Source organism: Eleutherodactylus coqui, chromosome 6 (genome assembly GCF_035609145.1).
Source record: "Eleutherodactylus coqui strain aEleCoq1 chromosome 6, aEleCoq1.hap1, whole genome shotgun sequence".
NCBI lineage: Eukaryota > Metazoa > Chordata > Amphibia > Anura > Eleutherodactylidae > Eleutherodactylus > Eleutherodactylus coqui.
The window spans coordinates 209304375-209332352 of record NC_089842.1 but is presented as its reverse complement, the minus strand read 5'-3'; the positions used below and the strand labels follow the sequence as shown (position 1 = coordinate 209332352).

The following is a 27978-nucleotide window of genomic DNA, read 5'->3' as shown; positions in this document are numbered from 1 at the left end:
GCCCATACACGCTGAACAGATGAGAGGCAAGCAGCATGCGTACCCTCTGCAGTGTGGCCAGCATCCTCTTCCCCCACCTCCCCCTCCCCCTCCCCATCCTTCTCCTCCTCCAAAATGTGCTGAGATATAGACGTGAGGGTGGTCTGGCTATTAAGCGACATACTGTCATCCCCCATCTCCTGTTCTAACCGCAAAGCATCGGCCTTTATGCTTAGCAGCGAACTTCTCAGCAGGCAAAGCAACAGGATGGTAACGCTAATGATGGTTCATCGCCGCTCACTAACTGGGTAGACTCCTCAAAGTTTCCGAGGACCTGGAAGATATCTGCCATCCATGCCCACTCCTTTGTAAAGAACTGCGGAGGCTGACTACCACTCCGCCGCCCATGTTGCAGCTGGTATTCCACAATTGCTCTACGCTGCTCGTACAGCCTGGCGAACATGTGCAGCGTAGAATTCCAGCGAGTGGGCACATCGCACAGCAGTCGGTGCTCTGGCAGCTGAAACCAACGTTGCAGTGTCCTGAGGGTGGCAGCATCCGTGGTGGACTTCCGGAAATGTGCACAGACGCAGGTCAGACAAGCGGGGGTAGTTTTTCAGAAACCGCTGAACCACCAGATTGAAGACGTAGGCCAGGCATGGCACGTGTGAGAGGCTGCCAAGCTGCAGAGCCGCCACCAGGTTACGGCCGTTGTCACACACGACCATGCCCGGTTGGAGGCTCAGCGGTGAAAGCCAGAGGTCGGTCTGCTCTGTCAGACCCTGTAACAGGTCGGGGGCTGTGTGCCTCTTGTCACTTAAGCTGATTAGTTACAGCATGGCTTGCTGAAGTTTTCCCACCACTGTGCTGCCGCGCCACACGCTATCGACTGCTGGTGACTTGCTCACACTTCTTAATTGAGAGGTGGAGGTGGCAAAGGAGGAGTGGGGGGGGGGGGGGGCTTTGGAGGAGGGGGCATAATACACGGCAGAAACCATCACCGAGATAGGACCCGCTATCCTCGGTGTGGGTAGCACGTGAGCAATCCCAGGCTCTGACTCGGTCCCAGCCTCCACCAAGTTCACCCAATGTGCCGTCAGGGAGATATAGTGGCCCTGCCCGCCAGAACTTGTCCACGTGTCCCAGTAGCCGCGTTGGTGAGGGCACGGTTTATGTTGCGGGAGACATGCTGGTGCAAGGCGGGGACCGAGTAGTGTGGGACCGCCGCCACCATTATGTTTTTGAAAGACTCCGTTTCCACAAGCCTGTATGGCAGCATCTCCAGGCTGATTAATTTGGCAATGTGCACTTTTAAAGCTTGTGCATGGGAGTGGGTGGCGGCGTATTTGTGCTTTTCTCCAATGCTTGTGTTAGCAACATCTGAAGGCTGCGCTGAGAGACATTGCTGGATGGAGTGGAGGACGGTGGAGGTGAGGCTGGGAGGCGCTCGTGCCTGCATCCTGGGAGGGGGATTGGATCTGTGTTTCATGTTGTGGCACAGGGGAAGAGGCAGTAATGTGACCCGGAGGCGGTGAATGGCCTTCGTCCCACCTTGCGGGGTGCTTGGCCATCATATGCCTGCGTATGCTGGTGGTGGTGAGGCTGGTAGTGGTGGCTCCCCGGCTGATCTTGGTGCGGCATAGGTTGCACACCAATGTTCGTTGGTCATCCGTGCTCTCACTAAAAAACATCCACACCTATGAACACCTAGCCCTCTGCACGGAGGCTGTGGAAAACAGTTAGGGGATTCTTCGCTCTGGCCCTGCCTCTCCCCCTGGCCACCCAACAGCATCTTCCAACCTGTCCTGCTGCTGTACTTGCCTTCCCCTCTGAAGCCCTGTCTTCAGTAGGCTTAGCAAGCCAGGTGGGGTCAGTCATCTCATCATCCAGCAGCTCTTTCTCCGAATCCTCTGTGCACTCCTCCCTCGGACTTACTCACCTTACTACTACCTCACTGACAGAAAATTGTGTCTCATCATCCTCATCCACAAAAAGCTCTTGAGACAGTTGCCGGAAATCCCCAGCCTCATCACCCAGACTCCGGGAACTTTCCAAATGTTGGGCATCGGTCACGACAAACTCCTCAGGTGAGAGACAACATTTTTTTCCCACTCATGGCAGGGACCCGAGAACAGTTCCTGGGAGACTGCCTGCTCAGAATCTGTCATTTTCATGGAGTGAGGAGGCTGGGAGGAAGGAGGAGCAGACAGAGGATTCAGAGGTGCAGTACCTAGGCCGGAAGTAGTGGACTGTGTGGAAGACTGGGGGTTCGACACATTGCTGGAAACGTTATCTGCCATCCACGACAGGATGTGCTTGCACTGCTCTGCTTGTAATAAAGGTCTACCACGCGGACCCGCAAATTGTGATATGAAGCTGGGGAGCGTAGAGACTTGGCTCTCTCCTAATCCCTCAGCAGCCGGCTGTGATTCACCCCACCCAGGACCTCGGCCTGTGCCCACACCCTCACTTCGACACCTGTGTCCGCGTCCTCGACCCTTACCCCTACTCCGAATCATGTCAGATTAAGGATAGAGCAGGATCCAAATAAATTACCTCACTGTAGATCGCTGAAGACTGGGGCTAATTCACCGCACACAGAGATTTGTGGATACCGGAGGATCTATGCTGTGACCAGAAAAAATTAAACTGTTGTCTTGCACTGATTCCTCAGGGTCATTTACTGCTCACAGAGACTTTTAGATAAGAGAGGCTGTATAGAGTGGCAGAAAGCTAATAGTGCTGATAACTGCGGCTACCTCAACCCCCCCAAGGAAAGGGTATTATAAGACGCTGTGCACTGGGGCAAAATACTATAAAGCCAGTGGATAGTGCTGATAACTGCAGCTACTTCACCCAACACAGAGAATAGTATCTTTGAAATGCTGTGCAGTGGCCCAGGCAATATCAGCATACTGTTTAGTGATGAGAACTCTGCCTAATGCACTGCACACATAGAACGGTATAGCTGAAATGCTCTGCAGTGGCCCTAAAAATATTAGCGTACTGTTTAGCAATGAGAACTCTGCCTAATGCACTGCGCACAGAGAGCGGTACAGCTGAAATGCTCTGCAGTGGCCCAGGAAAAATTTGCATACTGTTTAGCGATCAGAACTCTGCCTAATACACTGCACACATGGAATGGTATACCTGAAATCCTCTGCAGGGGCCCAGGGAATATTGGTGTACTGTTTAGCGATGAAAACTCTGTCTAATACACTGTACACAGAGAATGGTATAGCTGAAATGCTCTGCACGGGCCTAGATGCTTTAAAAAAATTAAAAATTGGTGCACTACTGCTCCCAGCCAGCCAAAACAGTAATGCACACAATGAGGAGTAGCCCTAAGAAGGACTGTTGGGGTTCTTGAAGAGAGGATCCCTACTCTAACACTTTCCCTATATCAGCAGCAGCACTTTCCCTAACCTTTGCCAGCATGCGTCTCAGGCGAGCCGTGGGCGGCACCAGATTAAGTACTCGGCGGTCACCTGATCAGCCCAGCCACTCACTGCTGGGGGGTGGGATAGGGCTGGCACGTCACAGCAGAAGTGGTAATGCCTTCCCCGCATGTCTATTGGCTAGAAAATGGCGCTAAACATGCGGGGAAGGAAATGGCATTGACTCGAGTACCGCATGGTATTCTTCTCGAGTAACGAGCATCTCGAGTACCCTAATACTCGAACGAGCATCAAGCTCGGATGAGTGTGCTCGCTCATCTCTAGTCATAAATCTTTGTAGTGCAGCAAGCAAGTCCAGCATAGTATATATTTTTGTATCCGGTACTTCTTAAATTGGTTCTCTACCATAAGGGGATATTATAAATATCCGGTACAGGCGAAACTCAGATCTATTATTACTGCCTATAAATTATGTACAAAGCCAAAAATATAGTAGAAATAAGCTGGTGATGTGATGTGAAGACTCTGTACCCCCTTTCCCACACTTCCTGGTGCTGACAGGCTGTGATATTACCATGTATGAAATAAAAGTGCAGAAAACTATATCCTTATCTGTTAAAGAGGTTTTCATTTTAGTTTAGTCGGTAATTATTTAGCTTTCTTTTCTAGTTGGGACGCCAGTGTCCTTGGGCACCATTTATAGTAGTGAGTAGTGAGGTGCTGAATAACACACGGCGTCAGATATTTTGCTTAACTTGTTGTAAACATGATGCTATTATTAAATAACGCAGGGAGATGAAGTAATTCTCTTCAACAGATACAGTGGATAATAGATGATTAACAATTTGAAACATTGAAGATACTTGTGTCTAACACATTTATGTACTAGAAGCTTTCTTTTCTGCATCCCTCTTCATATTTACATGTATTTATTTCTTTATCTCTCTCTCTCTCTTCATATTTACATCTCTTTTATCTTTCTTCTGCTCACTGTGACAGCTGACTCTCCTTTTCAGTTACTGTTTCGCTGAGTTTTTTCTCCTGTTTATCCACTTTCTCTCTTTCTTCTCCTGTCTCTCTCTTTCTTTCCTGCTTCTCTCTTGTCTCTCTCTTTCCCTTGCTCCTGCTTGTTCTGTGCCACTTCTGCCTCTCTCTTTCCTTTTGCTGCCCATGTTCTTGCTCTGCCTGTTCTGCTCTTCTGCTCTGCTGCTTCTCTCGCTCCTCTCTTGCCTGCCTTCTGCGACTGTTGTCCGGCTATTTATTGCCTCTATCACCTGAGCAATCTGTCTGCAGTAAATCACAACCTATTTTTCCCACAGGAGTGGTTTGGGACAGGGGGAGTAGTGGAGCCACCTCAGCCCTTGCTGTCACTCAAACCCCTCCACAGTCCTGCCAGCCTGTGGGGTGCTACACATTTTTTTTCTGCATTTCCTCTGCTGTCACTTAGAGATGACGTGGGTACTCACAACTCATACACACTGTTAATTGCGTAGGGCTGCGGGTTGAAAACCTCCATTGACTTCAATGGAGGCCATTCACATGGAGTCTGCATCAAAATAGAGCATGCTGAAATTTTTCTTCTGCTCACGGAATACACAATTTGCATCCACGAGTGTAAAGGAAAAAATCAAAACTACATGTTTTCTCAGGGTTCTCAAACCTGGCCTACGGCAATAGACTTGGGAGTGTTGGAGAAGCCCGGATCAGCGGCAGAGATCAGCAGCCGCGACCCGGACTGCAGCGGCTAGGTGAGTATTGCTTTTTTTCCTTCTTTTCAGCATCCTTGGCTGCGTTTTCAGCTGAGCTGAAAATGCAGCCAAAACGCTGACATAAAGTATGCCAGCGCTGCTGAAACGGGGTGGAATCTGCAGTAAACGCAGTGTTGAAAAACGCTGCGTTTCTGCAAACGCCCTGTGTGAGGGAGGCCTTAGATACCTCAAGTGGTAATAGTATAGTAGCCACAATTTGTCCAGCAAAGACAACCACCTTTGTGAATGTTGCTTCTTGGATGTCCAGCTCTGAAACCCTCCATATATTTAGTACACAAGTCAATATAGCTCTAGGTACATTTTATAAGTGGGTCTATAATGGCTTGCAATTTTATAGGAGGGTCCTTGCGGTCAGTGAATGGAGGTGTGGTGTGCCAGGGATCGTTCTGTCCCACCCACCTCCAGTCACCGTTAACAGGCAGTCATTTGAACCTGTTGTTACATCCATGCAGGCCATGTGTGTGATATAGAGACTGGTGGGGTGTCCGCCATTTTGGCTGCATGTGTTGTCCATTTTTGTACAGCTGTGATATCCCATTCAGGCCTTGATTAGTTAGAATGCACTTATAGGATTCTCAGTTCCCCCTACCTTTTGAATATTTGCATTTAGAAAGGCAAATTCTGGCCCTCTTGGCTTCACCTTTCTGCTTAGTTTGGAATTAGCATGAGGAACCCAAATTTACTTGGACCATTTACTTGTTAATGAAGTCTAAGTAAATTATCCTACTAGAAGGTAGATTCTCATAGAAGCTCTGCCTTCAAGATTCAAATTAGGGAAAACTCTTTTAATAAGGATTATTGGTCATGTAAAGGTCCTAGCCCGACATGAATTATATTTTTGGAATAGGGCAGACCAGCTGAATAAAACGCATCTAAACTCATTGAGGTATGAGCCCCAGAACACCCTCAAATGGCATATCCACGTTTCTGGTAATAATTTACATATCACATTTGATATCGTGACTGGAAATATGTCAGGCATATATACCCGATCGGAGGATCTCCTGCGGAGATATGGTCGAAATAGTTAATTATGGTTTTTCACAGGTATGTACGCATTTTGAATGACCTAAGAAGGAGCGGAGGGAGGTACGTTCTGGGGAAAATATAAAAAATGGAGGGGTCAGAGAGCCCAGGTGTCAGACCTTCGGAGACACGCTGCGGTGTAAGGACTTTCCCATATGTTTCCAGTGACTCCGCATAATCAGAAACTTGGGCCGAACATCTCAAATCTGGTATCTTTCTCTATTTCCTTGTTTTATTTTAGGTACTGTCTGTTGTGTATACCTGTAAACTTTATCTCCACTGTAACATCTTTTTCTGTATATTTTTGTATATATAAATATTTAGCACTGCTCGTCTTTTTTTTAAGAATAAATCTGCAATTTATTAGTCAAACCTTGTCTGTTTTGACAACAACCATAACTCCAAACATTGTGTTACTAATTTATAAATATGGGTTCCAACTCACCTGGGAAACAAAAGCTGGTGCCGGCAGAGAGTGTGTGTGGATATTGTAGGGTGCTGGAGTCATTAGACCAAACCAAGGGGTGATTCAAGCTTTCATTCTGCATGTGTGCAGAAGCCTGTGAAAGCTGGGTACAAGTCCGCCTGTATTCTAAAGACTCCACTCTTGCAATCTTGCTAGAGTGATCGATTGAGGCTCTGCCGTGACAAGTGTTTGCAGCGGTGAGAGTGCTCAGATTAGACTATCCATGACAAAACACACCACACCCAAACCATGCCCAGGACGACCCTAGGGTTGAATTCACGCAGGGAGAGAGAATGTGCATACACAACAACACAAACACCAGGTAACAAAAACAAGTTATACTGTAATGCTGCGACAGATGAACTGGACATGCATGCAAACAACCAATAACAACAGGTGCCAAAGTGCCAAAATACTTAACAATATTACCAACGTGCAAGAAGATGGAACAGCTAATAAATACAAGGTATTAGTTAGTTATTTGGCCAAAGTACATTAAGCTCACAAGCCCATGACAAGGGCCTCATTGTTTAGTTTGTCCCTACTTTTAAAAGTCAACTTAACCCCATGGAGTCTTGACTAGAAGCGGGGCTATTGTCCCAGTAGGGATGGTTCCACGCTGGAACCTAAAGGCCTTGCTCGCCATAGATGGAACAAACCATATATGCTGAACAGGGCACCATTCACACAGTCAAACATACAAGGTAAATACACTCTCAACAAGTAACTGCTCATATCAACAAACAGGGAATCCCACTGAGAACCGCACATAAGCAAGTAACACCACAGCAGGACATGCATGACACCAAACACCAAAGTTCTGGGAGGGAATAAGGAAAATTGCAAAAAGGGTAAATTACGAGCACCCTCTAGAAAGAAGGGCTGAAATTTATATGCAGCAGACCAGTGGGGCTTGGCTGGCTGGAAAAACTCCACACCCACCACCAGCCAAACGAACCACACCTGCAACATTGTGCTTGTGTAAAACCAACAAAATCACAGGTCCCAGGAGCATAAACATGTCACCTGTGACTAGGATTGAGACTACTCACATCATGTCTATGGGGGCCACAACAGAGACTATCACAGTAACCTAGATGGACAGTTATGCACAGTCATCATCTATTGTACAATGGCCATTAGTCATTATCACGAGGGACTTTAACTATCCAGATATAAACTGTGAATGCATTACATCTTTATAGAATTTCCTTCACAAAATCTGTTATCTTATAGTGTCATGAATCATTATAGAATTTTATAAAAATTCATATTATTATTTATATATTTTTTTAGAAAAAACTTAATTCAATAGAATATTCATTTTAGGATATTTTAGAACTATTAATTCTATATATTTCTTTTTTTTTCCTAAATCCACAATTGTCCATCTGGATGATAAGGGAGAAAATATTTTATATACTCTTTATGATTAATGGGTATGTGGAAAAAATTTTGGTTTTTCAAAAATTCTTTTATCCGTAACAATATGTTTGTGCGTTAAGTTTTAGCCTATTTTTTAAATGAGTATTTCTTAATGAGAATGATTAATGTGTCTTCATATAATATTATGTTCTTGCATTATCTTTCCTCCTTTCCAGCATCCCTCCCCTCTATTCTTTTATCTTTTATTTCAGATATAATGCTGTTATTGTTCATTATGTGCAATGCTTTTTCCACTTTGTCCAGATAGTGATGTATCCAGGGAACTTTATCATGTCCTCTAGTATGCATCAACAGCGGGTTTATGTCATTCAGATGCCACTAGAGTGTCTGATGGAACCCTGCGTCGTCTTGTGACGTCACTCATTTATGCCAGCGCATAAAGTACAGTAAAATATGCAGATAAGTGCAGGATAGTGTGACGCACACTGCACAAAAAGTCATAATATGTGTGTTTTTGCGCTTATGACCACATGAAACCATCCGATTCCTTACGCGTAATATGCAGTACACAGTTAAATATGCATGTAACGTGTATTTACCGCATTTTCTAAACCCCATAGACTATAACAAGCATATTACATGTGTAATGCACATCAATTATGATATACTGCATTTGTTTTCACGCACCTAATACACACTATAAAATAAAAATGCACGTTTAAGGCCTAAACAGACAAATGTGTTCTTCTCCTGTTATGAGAATGGGATAAGACAAAACCACTGATTTGAATTGATTTTATTGGTTTTATTTTCACTACCAGTATTCTTGTCCATCAATTGTGCACGCTATGGCGTGGAGTTTGAAGGGCTGAAGAAAAAAAAGCAAAACTTATCCATGCACAACTATGCTCCGTAGCGGTGAGCATAGTTGCACGTACGGCTATATGAAACCGCCCTTAGGCCTCATGTCCACTGGTAAAGTGTGATTAAAAATCTGCAGCGTTTTTCCCGCAGCGTGATCCGCGCCCCATAGGGATGTATTGGACACCCGCAAGTAGTTAAATACCTGCGGATGTCATTTTCCCTTCAGGCGCGGATTGCTCCATTTTTAGTGCGGGTCTCCCGCGGGGATGGCTCCCGCAGGCTTCTATTGAAGCCTATGGAAGCCGTCCGGATCCGTGGAACACCCGTACCTGAATTTCTGCTCTCCGGCGCGGTAGCATGGGAGAGCAGGAGTTAAAAGATGGAGTGCCCGGCGCATGCGCTCGGCACGCTGCTGGCATGCCGAGCACGTCCGCTGGACCAAAGAAAGAAGATCCTGCCGCGACGGAGGGAAGATCCGCAGCGTCCGGACAGGTGAGTTTAATCTTTTTTTAGCCTCATGTCCCTGGGAAAGGAGGGACCCGCTGCGGGATTCTGCATGGAGAATCCGCGGCAGGTCTGATTTTCCCCGTGGACATGAGGCCTCAAGGCTTCACGCAGGCTATTTGCACGAGTATTTGCTCGTGCAATAAGCAAAGAATAGAAGCCATTGAAAACAATGGGTTCATTCTCACTTTTGCTCTTGCAATGAACTTTTGCGTGGAAAACAACACACCAAGAACTAATTAAAGCTGTATAGCCTTTTAAATCACGGCACGGGTATGTCCCACTCCAATGTATACAGGCTACCATTTTAGCAAGGGTATAAAGTTTCTGTGGCCAGAGAAGCTGATCTCACCATAAAACTTTCCTACTTGTAATGGTGGCATCTGGAAGATATTATCTCTGGATCTTTTTTGCTCTAGATTTAAATTAGCAAGCATCTTACAACATAACATGGTATCGGCTTTCTCTTTACAGATGTATAAAATATTCTACTTCTATCTCTTCATCTGCACTTTCCAACCTGGTGACACACCTGGCTTCCCAGAAACTTGATTCATTTGAATTTTTTCAGACACGCCAAGAAAAATACAGCGATGATAGAAAGAGGGACTTGCCTAATCATTTTCTATGACATCACCGACAATGGGGGCTACAATACCACGTGATCTCTTGTCAGAAAGCAACCGGAAGCAGCCAGTCTGGCTGTGTGCATTCCGCTAAGAAATAGTTAAATAATTAAATCACCGGATAACCCCTTTAATGTGTTTGTGTTTTCTCAGGAGATTACAATGTATACTCATGCTCCTACGCTAAGGATATTCCATACACCCAACTGCATTGAAGGTTCCTGTGATTATTGTGCGTGTGTTTTTGTTGCTATTTTGGATTTACTTGTACGGCTTTCTGACTAATCTTTTTAATCACTGCTTGCCTCAACCCGTATCTGTTTTGCTGTAATTCCATAAACTCTGTTAACCTTGATCTTGGACAGGTATGACTGTGCTTCTACATATCAATCTGGCATTGTGCTTTAGAAATCCCTATCCCCAAAGCTTACTCCAAAGTTACAACCTGATCCTCCAAGCCTACTCCAAAGTTACAACCTGAACCCCCATGCCTACTCCAAAGTTACAACCTGATCCTCCAAGCCTACTCCAAAGTTACAGCCTGTTCCCCAAAGCCTACTCCAAAGATACGACCTGGGGTTTCACTTCAGAAAAGCTTAAGGGTAAAAGTGAAGTGGTGGAGCTACTCCATGGGTGGATGTATATAGTTCGTTGTAAATAGTGGTACACTTGTACATAGGAGGTTCTACCGGCCAGATGTGAACCTGTACAAGACAGGTCAAGAAGTACACAGTGGGAGTGAGAGAAAAATGGCTCAACGCGCAACGACTCCAAAAATGGTGATGGTGAACTTTATTGTATGAGGAGTAAAACCAGCAGAACAAATGCATTTTGAGGAAAAGTGTAGATATCAGACACCAGGAGCGACATCTGCAGCCTGGTCCTCTTCCCTATAGTTTCCCTACTGGCCGTGCTGGCATGGCATCTCAGATACTCACGCAGCATAGCTTACCCCATCAATTACTGAAGAAGAGGTTTTTCCTCGAAACGCATTTGTTCTGCTGGTTTTACTACTCATACAATAAAGTTTTTATATTTCACCATCACCATTTTTGGAGTCGTTGCGCCTTGAGCCATTTTTCTCTCACTCCCACTTCAGAAAAGTTTGGTTCATTGAGATGCAGCACCGTTAACCATGAACTGCATCCCCACACAACATATATATGTTCTATGGCGATGCAGTTCACTGGAACTGCAGCTGTTCCAGTTTGTATCAACACCACTCTTCTTTGCAGTTGCTATGCTTCATGCAATCCTAGAATGGTAGAGTTGGAAGGGACCTCCAGGGTCATCTGGTCCAACCACCTGCTCAGTGCAGGATTTACTAAATCATCCCAGAAAGATATTTGTCCTTTAGAGGGAAGTCTACAAGTAAGTTTCATGTTCCTGCCACTGCTGCATCTTCTTCATGGTTGTAATGTCAAGCAATCCCTAAAATGTCTTCCCATGGTTTATTGTGAAGACAAATTTAATGAACACCATTCAAACCCCAGATGGTTCAGGTAGCCGGCTCAAGGCCGACTCAGACTTCCATCCTTCCGAAGTCGGTAAAATGAGTACCCAGCTTGGTGTTGGGGGGGGGGGGGGGATAAGTAAAAATTACCTGAAAAGCGCTGAGTAATAAGTTGGCACTATACAAATAACAAAATTTATTATTTTTATTTTTATATTGTATAACCAGCATATATAGCCATTTCAAGAATGCTAAGCCTCTTCCTCAGTGTTTGCTAGAAGAATAAGTCAGAGAATAGCGCTTAAACTCTGAGGACTAATACAATACAATAGTTTTCTATGGCCCTATCTATCTGCTTTTTTTCTTTTCCACGTGCAGTAGCGCAAAGTTTGAATGGTTGAAAAAAAAATCTTTGGACTGGTTCATTTGCAAATCTGCTCTCTAGTGGCGAGTGTATTTGAGCATGCGCCCGTCCGAAGAAACCTTTAAATAATTAATAATAGTTTATACATGTTCAATCAGATGTTTTATGTTACTGTCCTAGGGGCAGACTGGGCATTAAGGGCCTAAACAGATGGGCTTGTTTTAGTCCTGTTATGCGGCTGTGAAAATCACGACCGCAGAACGAGATTAAAAGAAATCATTGATTTCAATGGTTTTGTCTCCAGTATCAGGGTTCTCGTGCATAAATACAACAAGCGCTAAAAGATAGGGCAGGACATATCTTCCCGCCTTTTTTGGAGTTCGCCACCCGACAAGTCATCCCATGTAAAAGGGCCCTAACTTTTGTACACTCAGTTAATATCTGCTCTTCAAATACATTTTATTAGTCTCAATCAAGGTTATTCTCAGAGGTGAAACTATCAGGGATGCTGACATAACACTTACACCCAGGTGCCTAACGGGGCCTAAATTCCCTCTCACAAAAGAAGGTACCAGTAATAATAATGGCACATCATACGTCAGGGGCCTTGTTACAAATTTTGCATTGGAGCCCATTGGACCTCAGGTTGCATTTCTGTGTAGACTGGTAAGTGGTACAAGATCTATTTACACCATGGGATAGACCACTCTTAGTCCACCCTTTACTGTTTACTGCTTCCCTCATAAGATGCTGGGAGATGGAGTTGTTATATAAATAAATTATATGACTGTAAACTCTGAATGGTCCAAATTGGGAGTCTGAATGGGGAGTCAGATCTTAGCTGGAGGTACAATCCTGCTGCTCAAGTTTGCCTGGTTGGTTTCATGTCTATTGTAAAAAGCATCCCATGATACCCAAGCCAGGGAGTCATCTACCCACTCAATAAAGGCTTGTAAATTCTTGAGAAAGCAATTACTCAACTCTATTATGTAAAACAGATATGTCAGAATATCCTTGTTTAAATATCCTTGTTAACGAGAGAGATAACTAACTCTAGAGAATAGAGAGAAAAAGGATTCAAAAAGATCTGGACAAACATGAGTAGTAGGTGGTGATTAATAGAATGGTATTTAACAGGGAGAAATGCAAAGTCCTCCATCTGGGCAAGAAAAATTGCAAAGGCACATACAGTATGGGAGGAATTGGACTAAGTAGCACAAGTGAAAAAGACTTGGGTATACTAAAAGATCACAGTCTGAACATGAGTCAACAGTGTGATGCAGCAGCAAAAAGGGCAAACAGAATTCTAGAATGTATTAGGAGAAGCAAAGAGTCTAGATCACATGAAATAATAATTTCCCTCTACTCTTTCGTAATCGACCTTATCTGGAATATTGTGTCCAGTTCTGGGCACCCCAATTCAAATAAATATATAGGCAAACTGGAGCACGTTCAGAGAAGAACTACCAGGAATGGTTAAAAAATCTGGGAATCTTTAGCTTAAAAAAAAGGCTCCAAGGAGACTAAATAGCTGTCTACAAATATCTGAAGGATATATAATGAAGCAGAGGAATCAGCCTTATTCACATTAGCACAAGGAAAGACTAAAAGAAATGGAATTTAAAGGAGGAGACACAGAGATATTAGATAAAACTTTCTGACAGTGAGGGTGATTTATGAGTGGAACAAGTTACCACAGGAGGTAGTGAATTCTCATTCAGTGGAAGCCTTCAAACAGAGGCTGGACATACATCTGTCTGGGATGATTCAGTGATCCTGCTCTGAGCAGGGGGTTGGACCCGATGACCCTGGAGGTCCTTTCTAGCCCTACCAGTCTATGATTCTATATTATGATGCATGCATAAATACCTTTATCAATTTCCAATGGGTTACCATTAATGAGATATCCCTTCTCAATAATGTTGCACACCATATGCAAATTAACCCCAGACTGACTGATAGGAAGTCCACCTCTGTGGAGCCATTCCCTTCCCATCATCTGAAAAAAACGCTCTCTCTTATCCTTAACGATGCCTCCAGCTCCGCTTGCTGGAAGCGTCATACGTTGCACCGCCACATGTGTGTGTCACTTTAAGCATATATGCTGACGTCAGTGTGGCTGACGAGCAGTTACTTGGTCGTATCACTAAAATGATGTGACAGACTTCCTTTAAGAAGAGACCCAAACAAAACAAAACTGTCCCTTCTGTATAGCTATGTAATCTGAGCAGTGTTGGATGTGGACAGTGAATATCATAATCAGAATCTTTCAAATTAATTTTCTATGAAGGGTAATATGTCGCCCCAATGTAAGCTTTGCTTTGGAGCCCTAAGGTTATTTATTACTCCATTGAATAAAACCACAGGTTTTTACATGCTTCTAGTTGTGAGTAACAACATTTAAGAGGTTGTCTGACTTAACTTTTTTTGTGAAATGATGTTCCCCATGCTGTAAAATAACAGGTTGCTCATACTTACCTCTTCCTGTTCCCCACAAGCTCCCTGCTGGCCTTCTGAGTCTCCTCACTGACATAATATTTACAGGTTGCGAAACCTGGAGTCACCAGTGAGGGATTTGCAGGGAGCCAGAAGAAGTGAGTATAAGCTGCCTTGCTATTTTACATCATGGGGAACATGATTTTACAAACCAAATTTAATTCGGACAACCTCTTTAATGTGGAATCTGCATCATACTGTAATAAACCAAACGTCTTTTTCTTACAATTCATATACAATTTTATTAATCACAAAGTCATGATAACAATATGGGTATTTTTGTATGCTGCACATATTTGTTACTGTGTATCTTCATTCTTGAAACAAAAAGTTTTATCTTCAGATAAACAAAAACAAATGTAACACCTGTGTGTAATAGGAATCATCTAATAACTGTAGGAAGCAAGTCGTGGCAGACCTTATCACTGGTCCTTTTACACAGGCCAAGAAATCTTGCGATTAGCGTTCAGTCTAAATGCATGCACGACTGAACAACAAGTAATCAATTTGTTCGTTGTTTAGTTTTTGCATACCTAAAAACCAAACAACAGATCGGCCCAGTTGTTCAGCTATGGAAAACTGCCTGCTTATGAACCTTTCACGCGGGACGAAATATGCTGCATGGTGCACTCTAAGCTGTGGTAAATTCTGCACCAAAATCTGCAGGCTACTTTCCGATTTTCCTGTGGAATTGAAAATGGCTTCTAACCTGCGTGCAATTCCGCATCAAAATCCGCAGTTAGACTTGCAGATTTTGGAGTGGACTTCCACAGCTGGAAATTTGGCTGCACCCTGCAGAATAATTCCGGTCCATTTGAAAAGCCCCTTACTGGAAATGGAGGTGGATGGGTGGAACGATCCATGGCCGCCTCCATTGACTCAGCGATGATCGTTCCTGTGTAAAAACACAGGAGCGATCATCGCTGGGACGGCCTGTCAGGCATCTGTGTCTAACATTTCTTCCTGTGTAAAAGCACCCTTAGTTCTATGTATGTTGGTGTCTGTTAAAGACTGTTAATGGCTTTCAGTGCATTGTAATACATGTTAATGGAAGGGCAGATATCAACGCCAGATAGAATTTCCAAACGGTCCATTAACTGCGTAGGTGAATGGGTTGTAAAAAAATGACAACGCTCCAAAAGGTCCTATAGAAAGAAAGCAAATTGATTAATATGTACAACAAAAGCAAAACTTAACAAAAGTTATGTGACAATTATATCATAACCCAGGCATCAGTGCGATGAATCACAAATAATACGCCAGCCATAGACATAATGTTAATTGAATGGTCAGTTTGTCAACAGCAATCCCCTCTACTCCCATCATGGGCCAGATGTATTCCCTTCATGTACCTTATATTACTGGCAGATCCTGACTACATTGTTGGAGTCCACCAACATATGTACCATATCAACCTATGGCAGTGGTAGGTCTTTTAATCATTACTGTGTAGACATACGTTAGTTGGACAGATTTACTAATAGTAAGGGCCCTTTGAAATGAATGATTATCATTTAAATTCTAGGTGGATCATATAGTAAAAATGCCTGCATGATCTGAACAACGGACGGTAATTTGTCTGCTTATCGTTTGTTGTTCAAACTATTCACCGCGTCAGAGGTGTCTAGTGCTTGTAGAGAAAGCCCTTTGCAGGAACAGATCCCTAAAATATAACTTTTATTAATCTCCTATATAAAAACCAGGGCTATAAATCAACACACAATAAATTAGGGGTCCCTATAGTGGGGTCACCTCAGTTGAACCAGTGAACAATAAGAGAGGGGATCAAAGCAACAATTGTAGTATATCAAATGATCTTGGTCAACTATATACCCCAGAAACCTAGAACACAGATTGCATCAGTCCTAAATAGAGATGAGCGATTATACTCATTTCGAGTAATTACTCGATCGAGCACCGTGATTTTCGAGTACTTCCGTACTCGGGTGAAAAGATTCGGGGGGGCGCCGGGGGGCGGGGGGAGGCGTGGTGGAGCGGGGGGTAGCAGCGGGGAACAGGGAGGAGCCCTCTCCCTCTCCCCCCCACTCCCCGCTGCAACCCCCCACTCACCCACGGCGCCCCCCGAATCTTTTCACCTGAGTACGGAAGTACTCGAAAATCGTGGCGCTCGGGCGAAAAAGGGGCGTGGCCGAGTAGGTTCGCTCATCTCTAGTCCTAAAGCATATGGGGAGGAACCAGATCATTCAACATATACATTTATACCTGTTGGGCCATAAAGCTCAATTGCTACTGTGTGTTGTTCAATTTACTAGTTGAAATACCAAAGTATGGAACGACTTTAGATATAAGGATCTGACAAATTATATGATATCATAAGGGGCTAAAAATCACAATAGAACAGGATTATTGGTTCAATCCCAATGAAACAAAGTTATAGGTTCAATCTTTTTCTATTGTACACCATAATTTGTCAGGAACCATGTAGGTCAATTTGATATAGTAACTAGTCTGAACTAGAATTGACTGGCATCTGTTCCTTTAAGAAATCCACTTGTTCCAAATTTTGAAATATTTCTCTGGCTCTACTTCTTGCAGGCATTTAGTTTTTTTTAAAGGTGTGTATTATGCAAACCTCATTAATCCATTCATGGATGTTAGGGGTGTCTACATCTTTCCAATGCCTAGGGATTAGTATTTTTGCTGCGTCTAGGAGTAATGGGAGTAACGGGTTTCACTTTTTGGGTGCCCTCTGGGGGATTTTCTTTTCTGTACCCAAGTTAAAATTTTAAATAAAGAATTTAAATAAGAATTGACTGGCATCTAGATATCAAGTGCCGGCTGCACACGGGCGTATTTGCATTGCCGAATATGGAGCGGACATTCACATCCAGATTCCGCAGCAAATACCGCCCATAACATGCTATTGAAAAAGGCTTTTTCCTGCACACGAGCGGAAATCAATTGGGATTTTCAGCTCACGAAGGAAAAATCACAGCGTGCTCTATTTCTAAGCGGATTCCAAGCAGAAGGCTTCCAATGAAGTCAATTGATATTGTGGAAAAGTGGCGAATTCTGTGTCATTGCTAGGTGATGACACGGGAAAAGCAGGGGTTTACTGTGATCGCCGTGCTGACCATCCTCGGGACAGAAAAAAATCTGGCCTGACCGTGTGCAGCTGGCCTAATAGCAGTGAATTTTCATTTCCTAGAGTGCTTACAAAGAGTGTCCATAGCTAAGGACGACTTATCCTGTTCTGCATCACATAGATAACCCATTGATTTGGATGGGCTTTGTGTAATACTTATTTTCCCCTGTGGTGGTGCTACAGGGAAATAAATTTCTTCCTGCCAGGCTTTTCCACAGGTTACAACTGATACTTTAGAGTCAAAAAGGGGTATATACTTCATAAGTATACCAATGGAAACTACAGGGCGCTCTGCAAAATACAAACCCTCACACAACTATATAAATTTAGCATTGTACTAACCATACTGACCCATAGAATAAAGTTATCATGTAATTTTTACACACACTGTTTAGACCTTAACCCCTTAAGGACATGGCCTATTTTGGGCTTAAGCGTGACTACCCACTAGCGTTTGTGAATTTGCTGCCTTTTTTCCCCCAGGTGTCTATGGGGCTTTCTAATGTTGAAAACACATCGCGGCAAAATCGCAATTTACCGCGAAATCGCAATTTTGCGCAATGCGATTTTAACATTACAAGTCCCATAGACCCGTGGAGAAAAAAATGCAGCAAATTGTGCAGTGAAAAAGAACTGTAGTGGGTAGTCCCCCTAAGGATGCAACGATTTTTGGCGGATTTTCATCTCCACTTTTCAAAAGCCGTATAAGGGCTTGTTTTTTGCGTGACGAACTGTAGTTTTTATTGGTGCCATTTTTGGGTACATTGACTATATTGTAAAACTTATATATTTTTTTTTTTATGATAGCAGAAAGAGAAGCGCATCAATTCTGCCATAGATTTTTTTTACAGCGTTAATCATGCAGAATAAATGACACAATCCATTTTTTCCGCGAGACGGTGCGATTACAAGGATACCAAAATTCTTATTTTTTTTTAGGTTTTTCCACTTTTCTGCAATAAAACTCCTTTTTTGGAAAACATTTTTTCTAAATCGCTGCATTCAAAGCCCTATAACTTTTTTATTTTTCTATGTACAGAGCTCTGTGAGGGTTCATTTTTTGCAAAACGAGCTGTAGTTTTTACTGGTACCATTTTGGTGTAAATGTGACTTTTAAAATCACTTTTATTGTGTTTTTTGGGAGACAAAATGCTAAAAATGTGCATTTTGCCTCAGTTTTTTAGCATTTTTTAAAATGTTTTTTGCCGTGCAGAATAAAAAACATGTACACCTCATTGGACATGTCGTTACGGATGCAACGATACTAAATATGTGGGATTTTACATTCTTTTAACCTTTTTTTATGCTAATATGAGAAAAAGCACCTAAAAAGCGTTTTTTTTAAACTTTTTTTTTACATTTTTCTTTTTTGTACATTTTTATTATCTTTTTTTACACTATTTGTGTCCCTCTGTGGGACTTACAGCACAGCACCGATGTTCGCTGTAATAAGGCATTGCAGGACTTCTCTCCTGCAATGCCTTATCGCTTATACAGCGATCACAGGCTCTGGAAACAGGACGCCGGTATCTGGCATCCTGTTGCCATGGCAACCAGCCAAGGTCTCTGCGATTATATCGCAAGAGTCCAGCAACTTCACAGAGGGAGTGCACTACATAGATCGTGGCAGGGAAGGGGTTAACAGCGGGGTGTGCATCTCCCACATGACTGACAGCCGGCTCCCGCTGCCGGATAGCGCAAGATCTTTTATGGTCTTGCGCTATCCCCAGGACATAAGTTTACCAGTTGCCCCACACCCCCAAAGATAGCAGAATTTCACTTTTTAGAAATCATTAAAACTTTTTCAGTACATTGTAAGGTACAATACATTGTATCATTAAAAAATACAAGTCATCCTGCAAAAAAACAAGCCCTCAGACTGCTATGCCAATAGATAAATAAAAAAGCTATGATTTTTTTTGAAAGTAGAGACAAATAATCCACAATTTAAAAAAGGGTTGCATCATTAAAGGGGTTTTGTCATAAGAAAGAAAAAATCTATACTTACCTATTCCTCCTCTGTCAGTCTTCTTACTGCATCTTCCCCTCACCAATCTTCTACTGGCTACTCCAGTCCCCCGTGTTACCTCACCACAAGCTGGCCAGATCCTCTTCTTCTGGTGAATGTGGCATCCATTCGCCACAGTTCACTTTCTGCAGGGCAGTGTACGCTACATCACTGGTGACGTAGCGTTCATTGTCCAGTAGGGAATTCCCGAATCCTCGGCAACCTGCTTTAGTGCGCAGTTGCGGAGTCTCACCACTAGTATTCATACATACATATTATATGAACACTAGCGGCGAGACCTGTGCCTGCACCCTAAAGCAGGCTGCTGAAGATTCGGCATTCCCTGCTGGGCAGTGAATGCTACGTCACAAGTGACTGGGTACACTGAACTGCAGGAAGCAGAATACCGTTAATGTACCCCCGGGCTCCCTCACCTCCGGCCGGCTGGAGGTGAGGGGGCCCGGGGGTCTGCAGGAGCTAGGAAAACATAGGTGAGTTAAAGATCTGATAAGACTGACGTGGAAGGAATAGGAAAGTATGGATTTTTTTTTTCTAATGACAAAAGCCCTTTAAAGGGTTAAGGTTAGATATCTGCATTTAATTAATGTATGCTATAGTCATGTTACATCTTACCTGATTCAATACACCTGAAATTGCATCCATCATTGCAGCATCTCCGATTGTTGCCACAACCTACATTAACTGAACATACATTTCGAGACCTTGGAGAGCATCGAGTATTTGCAGGAATTGAAGGGCATCCTACAGGAAAAGAAAAAAAAACAATCAGTTACTTTGGTTTTAGTTTTTAAACAAAAAAAGAGCATTACTAAGATCAGGAATATCAGTAGGAGGAGTCTGTTGTTACGGCACCATCACTTAATGCAGAAAGTTTCAGTATTTGCCTAATATCTCGACCTCTTAGTTTGCTAAGGGCTCAATGAGGACAAGTTAAGAAATGAAAGCTGTAAATAATATGTAGACAATGACAAATGGCAGAATCTCATATAGACAAAGTTACAACAATACCGATGTAGCAATCATTAACATGACTGGTATAGTGTGGTTACTTAATTTACATCATGGTAGTACCTTGCAGTCCAGTTATTAGAAAATGATCTATGTCAATTCAGTGTTAGTTACATCTGTATGTATGAAGCATCCAGCAAAAAAGCAAAAGCTTCTTATATCACAGTGCCTTACACACTGTCTAGAAATGGTTGGAAAAAACAAAGAAAATAGACAATTCAGAAGACCACAAAGACCAATTGCTTTTGTTTTTTTTCCCTGTTGCTCTATAATACAGTTTGGAAATTTTAGTTAAGGGGTCTGTCCAGGGAGGCCAAATCCTTACATGTGGTGTTGGATCCTCCACTTCCAGCCCCATTCCAACATTGGCTCATGTGATATTGCTCCTCTCTGTGCCGTCATGTCATTGCAGAAGGCTGGTTGTTCGGATCATCCTAATAACTAAGCTAGCTGATTCAGAGACAGAGAAGGGGACTAGCCTAGTTATTAGGATGAATCAAACAGCCAGCTCTCTTCATGACATGACAGGTACAGAGAGGGGCCATACCATGTGACCCGGTGTCAGAATCATGCCAGGGTTGGAAGTTTTAACACAGTTGGTCTGGGTAAGAATTTCTTGATGGACAACCCCTTTAACATAGAAAAAAATCAGTTTAGCTGACAGTTTGGGACAAAAATCGAAAACTCTATCTATCTATATCATATTATCTTCTATCTATCTATCTATCCATCTCCTATCTATCTATCTATCTATCTATCTATCTATCTATCTATCTATCCATCTCATATCTATCTATCCATCTCATATCTATCTATCTATCTAATATCTATCTATCTATCTATCCATCTCATATCTATCTATCTATTTCATATCTATCTATCTATTTAATATCTATCTATCTATCTATCTATCTATCCATCTCCTATCTATCTATCTATCTATCCATCTCATATCTATCTATCTATTTCATATCTATCTATCTATCTATTTCATATCTATCTATCTATCTATCTATCTATCCATCTCATATCTATCTATCTATTTCATATCTATCTATCTATCTATTTCATATCTATCTATCAATTTCATATCTATCTATCTATCTATCCATCTCCTATCTATCTATCTATCTATCTATCTATCTATCTATCTATCTATCTATCTATCTATCTATCTATCCATCTCATATCTATCTATCTATCTATCCATCTCATATCTATCTATCTATTTCATATCTATCTATCTATCTATTTCATATCTATCTATCAATTTCATATCTATCTATCTATCTATCCATCTCCTATCTATCTATCTATCTATCTATCTATCTATCTATCTATCCATCTCCTATCTATCTATCTATCTATCCATCTCATATCTATCTATCTATTTCATATCTATCTATCTATCTATTTCATATCTATCTATCTATCTATCTATCTATCTATCTATCTATCCATCTCATATCTATCTATCTATTTCATATCTATCTATCTATCTATTTCATATCTATCTATCAATTTCATATCTATCTATCTATCTATCCATCTCCTATCTATCTATCTATCTATCTATCTATCTATCTATCTATCTATCTATCTATCTATCTATCTATCCATCTCATATCTATCTATCTAATATCTATCTATCTATCTCATATCTATCTATCTAATATCTATCTATCTCATATCTATCTATCTAATATCTATCTATCTATCTATCTATCTATCTATCCATCTCATATCTATCTATTTCATATCTATCTATCTATCTATCTATCTATCTATCTATCTATCTATCTATCTATCTATCTATCTATCAGGGTTATTGCATACAGTCTATCTATCTATCTATCTATCTATCTATCTATCTTTGTTCTTACCTGCTCGTCCAAGTATAAATCCTGTTGTTAAATTGATTATAACAAAGGAAAGAAGCAGGTATACCACCAGAGACTTCATCTTGCCAGTGAGACTCTTTTCTTTGGCCCATGCATATATTTATACACTAGTACTTGCTTATAGTTAAGGAGTTGCCCGCTAATAAAGCTTATCTCTGCTTTTTTCACATCATACTCCCTATACTCCCTCAATAATATGCAACACTATTACAAATGTAGCCATAATAATCAGAAACTAGGAAGATAAGATGCAATCATTCAGATAGCTATCTATTGTTTACACATTACCGGTTATTAGAATTGCAAATGTGAAACTCTTGGGAACTGGGATCCTGCTCTTCTAGAAGTAGTTAAGTGGAAGTTTTGCAGACAAGCTTTCTGCTGAACAGAAATCAGTGCTGAAATGATGGTATTTATCAACCTGAAAACATATTCCTATCACTGCCTACCAGTAGAATCTAGAGCATAACTTTATTATTGATCATTTAAAAATCTGCAATTGCTGAAAATTAACCCCTTCCCGCCCCATGACGTAAGGGTACGTCATTGGAACGGGGTACTTCCCGCAAAATGACATACCCTTAACGTCATAGGGATAGCGTGAGATCATAGCAGATCTCGCGCTATCCCGCAGCGGGAGCCGGCTGTCAGTGATAGCCGGCCTCCTGCTGCAGCAGCAGGGCTGCATCGGAGATGCGCCCCCCGCTGTTAACCCCTTCCCTGCCGCGACCTAAGTAGATCGCGGCATGGGAAGGGTTCACAGAGGGAGCGCGCTCCCTCTGTGAAGTTGCCAGGCTCTCGCGATATAATCGCAGAGAGCCCGGCCTGTCGCCATGGCAACAGGACGCCAGATACTGGAGTCCTGTGTTGCCAGAGCCCATGATCGCTGTATAAGCCCTGCCATGCCTTATCACAGCGATCATAAGTGCTGTGCTGCAAGTCCCTCAGAGGGACTCAAATAGTGTAAAAAAAAGAAAATAAAAATGTAAAAAAAACAAAATGAAAAAAAACACCTTTTTTATGCTTTTTCTAATATAAGCATAAAAAAAGGTAAAAAAAAAATTAAAATGGCACATATTTGGTATTGATGCGTCCGTAACAACGTGTACAAAAAGTTGAACACGCTTTTTATTTTGTACGGCAAAAAGCCTAAAAAAACGCTAAAAAACAAAGGCAAAATGCTAATTTTTAGCATTTTGCCTCACAAAAAATGCAATAAAAGTGATCAAAAAAGCCATATATTCCCCAAAAGGGTAACAATAAAAACTACAGCTCGTCTCACAAAAAATAAGCCCTCATAGAGCTCCGTACATAGAAAAATAAAAAAGTTACAGGACATTGAATGCAGCGATTAAAAAAAAAAAAAAAAAAGATTATCAAAAAAAGGGTTTTTATTAGAGATGAGCGAACGTACTCGTCCGAGCTTGATATTCGTGCGAATATTAGGGTGTTCGGGATGCTCGTTACTCATAACGAGTACCACGCGGTGTTCCGGTTACTTTCAGTTTCCTCTCTGAGACGTTAGCGCGCTTTTCTGGCCAATTGAAAGACAGGGAAGGCATTACAACTTCCCCCTGTGACGTTCAAGCCCTATACCACCCCCCTGCTGTGAGTGGCTGGGGAGATCTGATGTCACCCGAGTATAAAAGTCGGCCCCTCCCGCGGCTCGCCACACATGCCTTGTGAGTTAGCTGAGGGACAGTGGTATCGTGCTGGAGCTGCTGTAGGGAGAGCGTTAGGAGTTAGTGTAGGCTTCAAGAACCCCAACGGTCCTTCTCAGGGCCACATCTAATAGTGTGCAGTACTGTGCTAGCACTGTATTTTTTTTTTTTTTCAAAATTGGATCTGCAGAGCATTGCGCCCTGCAATAGGGACAGAAGTGGTGGTTAGGCAGGGAGAGTGTTAGCAGTGAGTGTAGGCTTCAAGAACCCCAACGGTCCTTTCTAGGGCCACATCTATCCGTGTGCAGTACTGTCCAGGCTGCTGTTAGCAGTGTTGCATATTTTTTTTTTCTTCTCAAAACCGGCTGTGCAGACCATTGCACCCGGCATTAATACTACAGGGATAGAATTGTGTAGGCAGGGCCAGAAGACATACATTATTCATTGAATAGACGCAGTGTGGCTTGTCCTTTGAAAAACAAGGGAAAAAATTGTATTTCGCCTGCCTCTGACAGTCCTCAGGGCTCTGGGTACGTGTGTGCTGCGTGCAGAACGTTAAAAAAAATCAGACGCAGCCAGCTACGTTTTACTGCAGGCTTGCGCCAATTTTTTTCCTGCATGGGAAATCCCTGATCTGCTGGAGCCAATAACTTTGCATCACTGCAGTTCTCTGACACATTTGCAGGGCCACAACACAGTTATTAAACTTAGTAGTATTCATTGAATACACGCAGTGTGGCTTGTCCTTTGAAAAACAAGGGAAAAAATTCTATTTTGGCTGCAGGCTTGCGCCACTTTCTTTCCTGCCTGGGAAATCAAATCACTGGTAATACAGCATGCTGAGGGGTAGGGGTAGGCCTATAGGACGTGGACGCGGGCGAGGACGTGGAGGCCCAAGTCAGGGTGTGGGCACAGGCCGAGCCAGTGTGGTGGCCAGGGGTAGAGGCAGGGCCAGACCGAATAATCCACCAACTGTTTCCCAAAGCGCCCCCTCGCGCCATGCCACCCTGCACAGGTCAAGGTGCTCTACGGTGTGGCAGTTTTTCACAGAGACGCCTGACAACCGACGAACAGTGGTGCGCAACCTTTGTCGCGCCAAGATCAGCTGGGGAGGCACCACCAACAGCATGCGCAGGCATATGATGGCCAAGCACCCCACAAGGTGGGCCGATGCCCGTTCACCGCCTCCGGTTTGCACCACTGCCTCTCCCCCTGTGCCCCAACCTGCCACTGAGATCCAACCCCCCTCTGAGGACACAGGCACTACCGTCTCCTGGCCTGCACCCACACCCTTACCTCCGCTGTCCTCGGCCCCATCCAGCAATTTCTCTCAGCGTAGCGTCCAGACGTCGCTAGCGCCACAGTTTGAGCGCAAGCGCAAGTACGACGCCACGCACCCGCACGCTCAAGCGTTAAACGTGCACATTGCAAAATTGATCAGCCTAGAGATGCTGCCGTATAGGCTTGTGGAAACGGAGGCTTTCAAAAGCATGATGGCGGCCGCGGCCCCGCACTACTCAGTTCCCAGTCGCCACTACTTTTCCCGATGTGCCGTCCCAGGCCTGCACGACCACGTCTCCCGCAACATTGTACGCGCCCTCACCAACGCGGTTACTGCCAAGGTCCACTTAACAACAGACACGTGGACAAGCACAGGCGGGCAGGGCCACTATATCTCCCTGACGGCACATTGGGTGAATTTAGTGGAGGCTGGGACAGAGTCAGAGCCTGGGACCGCTCACGTCCTACCCACCCCCAGAATTGCGGGCCACAGCTCGGTGGTGGTATCTGCGGCGGTGTATGCTTCCTCCACTAAAGCACCTTCCTCCTCCTCCTCCTCCAACGCAACCTCTGTCTCGCAATCAAGATGTGTCAGCAGCACGTCGCCAGCAGTCGGTGTAACGCGGCGTGGCAGCACAGCGGTGGGCAAGCGTCAGCAGGCCGTGCTGAAACTACTCAGCTTAGGAGAGAAGAGGCACACGGCCCACGAACTGCTGCAGGGTCTGACAGAGCAGACAGACCGCTGGCTTGCGCCGCTGAGCCTCCAACCGGGCATGGTCGTCTGTGACAACGGACGTAAGCTGGTGGCGGCTCTGCAGCTCGGCAGCCTCACGCACGTGCCATGCCTGGCCCATGTGTTTAATTTGGTGGTTCAGCGCTTTCTGAAAAGCTACCCCCACTTGTCATACCTGCTCGGAAAGGTGCGCCAGCTCTGCGCACATTTCCGCAAATCCCACACGCACGCTGCCACCCTGCGGACACTGCAACATCGGTTTAATCTGCCAGTGCACCGACTGCTGTGCGACGTGCCCACACAGTGGAACTCTACGCTCCACATGTTGGCCAGACTCTATGAGCAGCGTAGAGCTATAGTGGAATACCAACTCCAACTTGCGCGGCGCAGTGTGAGTCAGCCTCCTCAATTATTTACAGAAGAGTGGCCCTGGTTGGCAGACATCTGCCAGGTCCTTGGAAAATTTGAGGAGTCTACCCAGGTGGTGAGCGGCGATGCTGCAATCATTAGCGTCACCATTCCTCTGCTATGCATCTTGAGAAGTTCCCTGCAAAGCATAAAGGCAGACGCTTTGCGCTCGGAAACAGAGCAGGGGGAAGACAGTATGTCGCTGGATAGTCAGAGCACCCTCCTGTCTATATCTCAGCGCGTTTAGGAGGAGGAGGAGGAGCATGAGGAGGATGAGGAGGAGGGGGAAGAGACAGCTTGGCCCACTGCTGACGGTACCCATGCTGCTTGCCTGTCATCCTTTCAGCGTGTATGGGCTGAGGAGGAGGAAGAGGAAGAGGAGGAGGATCCTGAAAGTGATCTTCCTAGTGAAGACAGCCATGTGTTGCGTACAGGTACCCTGGCACACATGGCTGACTTCATGTTAGGATGCCTTTCTCGTGACCCTCACGTTACACGCATTCTGGCCACTACGGATTACTGGGTGTACACACTGCTCGACCCACGGTATAAGGAGAGCCTTTGCACTCTCATTCCCGAAGAGGAAAGGGGTTCGAGAATGATGCAATACCACAGGGCGCTGGTGGACAAACTGATGGTAAACTTCCCATCCGACAGCGCTAGTGGCAGAAGGCGCAGTTCGGAGGGCCAGGTAGCAGGGGAGGCGCAGAGATCATGCAGCATGTACAGCGCAGGCAGGGGAACATTCTCCAAGGCCTTTGCCAGCTTTATGGCTCCCCAGCAAGACTGTGTCACCGCTCCCCAGTCACGGCTGAGTCGGCGGGAGCACTGTAAAAGGATGGTGAGGGAGTACGTAGCCGATCGCACGACCGTCCTCCGTGACGCCTCTGCCCCCTACAACTACTGGGTGTCGAAGCTGGACACGTGGCCTGAACTCGCGCTGTATGCCCTGGAGGTGCTTGCTTGTCCTGCGGCTAGCGTCTTGTCAGAGAGTGTGTTTAGTGTGGCTGGGGGAATCATCACGGATAAGCGTACCCACCTGTCAACCGACAGTGCCGACAGGCTTACACTCATCAAGATGAACAAAGCCTGGATTTCCCCAGACTTCTCTTCTGCACCAGCGGACAGCAGCGATACCTAAGCAATACGTATTATGCACCCGCGGATGGAAGCATCGTTCTCTCTCACCATCCAAAATGGGGACATTTCTGCTTCATCAATCTGTGTATAATATTCCTCCTCCTCCTCCTCCTGCTCCTCCTCCTGAAACCTCACGTAATCACGCCGAACGGGCAATTTTTCTTAGGGCCACAAGGCTCACTCATATAATTTTTCGAAACAATTTTTATACGTTTCAATGCTCTTAAAAGCGTTGAAACTTTAACTTGAACCAATTTTTCGTTAAACTGGGCTGCCTCCAGGCCTAGTTACCACTTAAGCCACATTAACCAAAGCGATTAATAGGTTTCACCTGCCCTCTTGGTTGGGCATGGGCAATTTTTCTGAGGTACATTAGTACT

At 44.0% G+C, this 27978-nt stretch overlaps 1 long non-coding RNA gene across 1 annotated transcript; it reads right to left on the bottom strand.

Annotated features, from left to right (window-relative positions):
* Positions 1–14547: 14547 nt before the first annotated feature.
* LOC136633157 (uncharacterized) lies at positions 14548–22511 on the bottom strand. The gene is made up of 3 exons (XR_010793238.1): positions 22358–22511; positions 20079–20207; positions 14548–15476 (listed from the first exon to the last, which is right to left on the bottom strand). It is a non-coding gene; the product is annotated as an uncharacterized lncRNA (long non-coding RNA).
* Positions 22512–27978: the final 5467 nt, after the last annotated feature.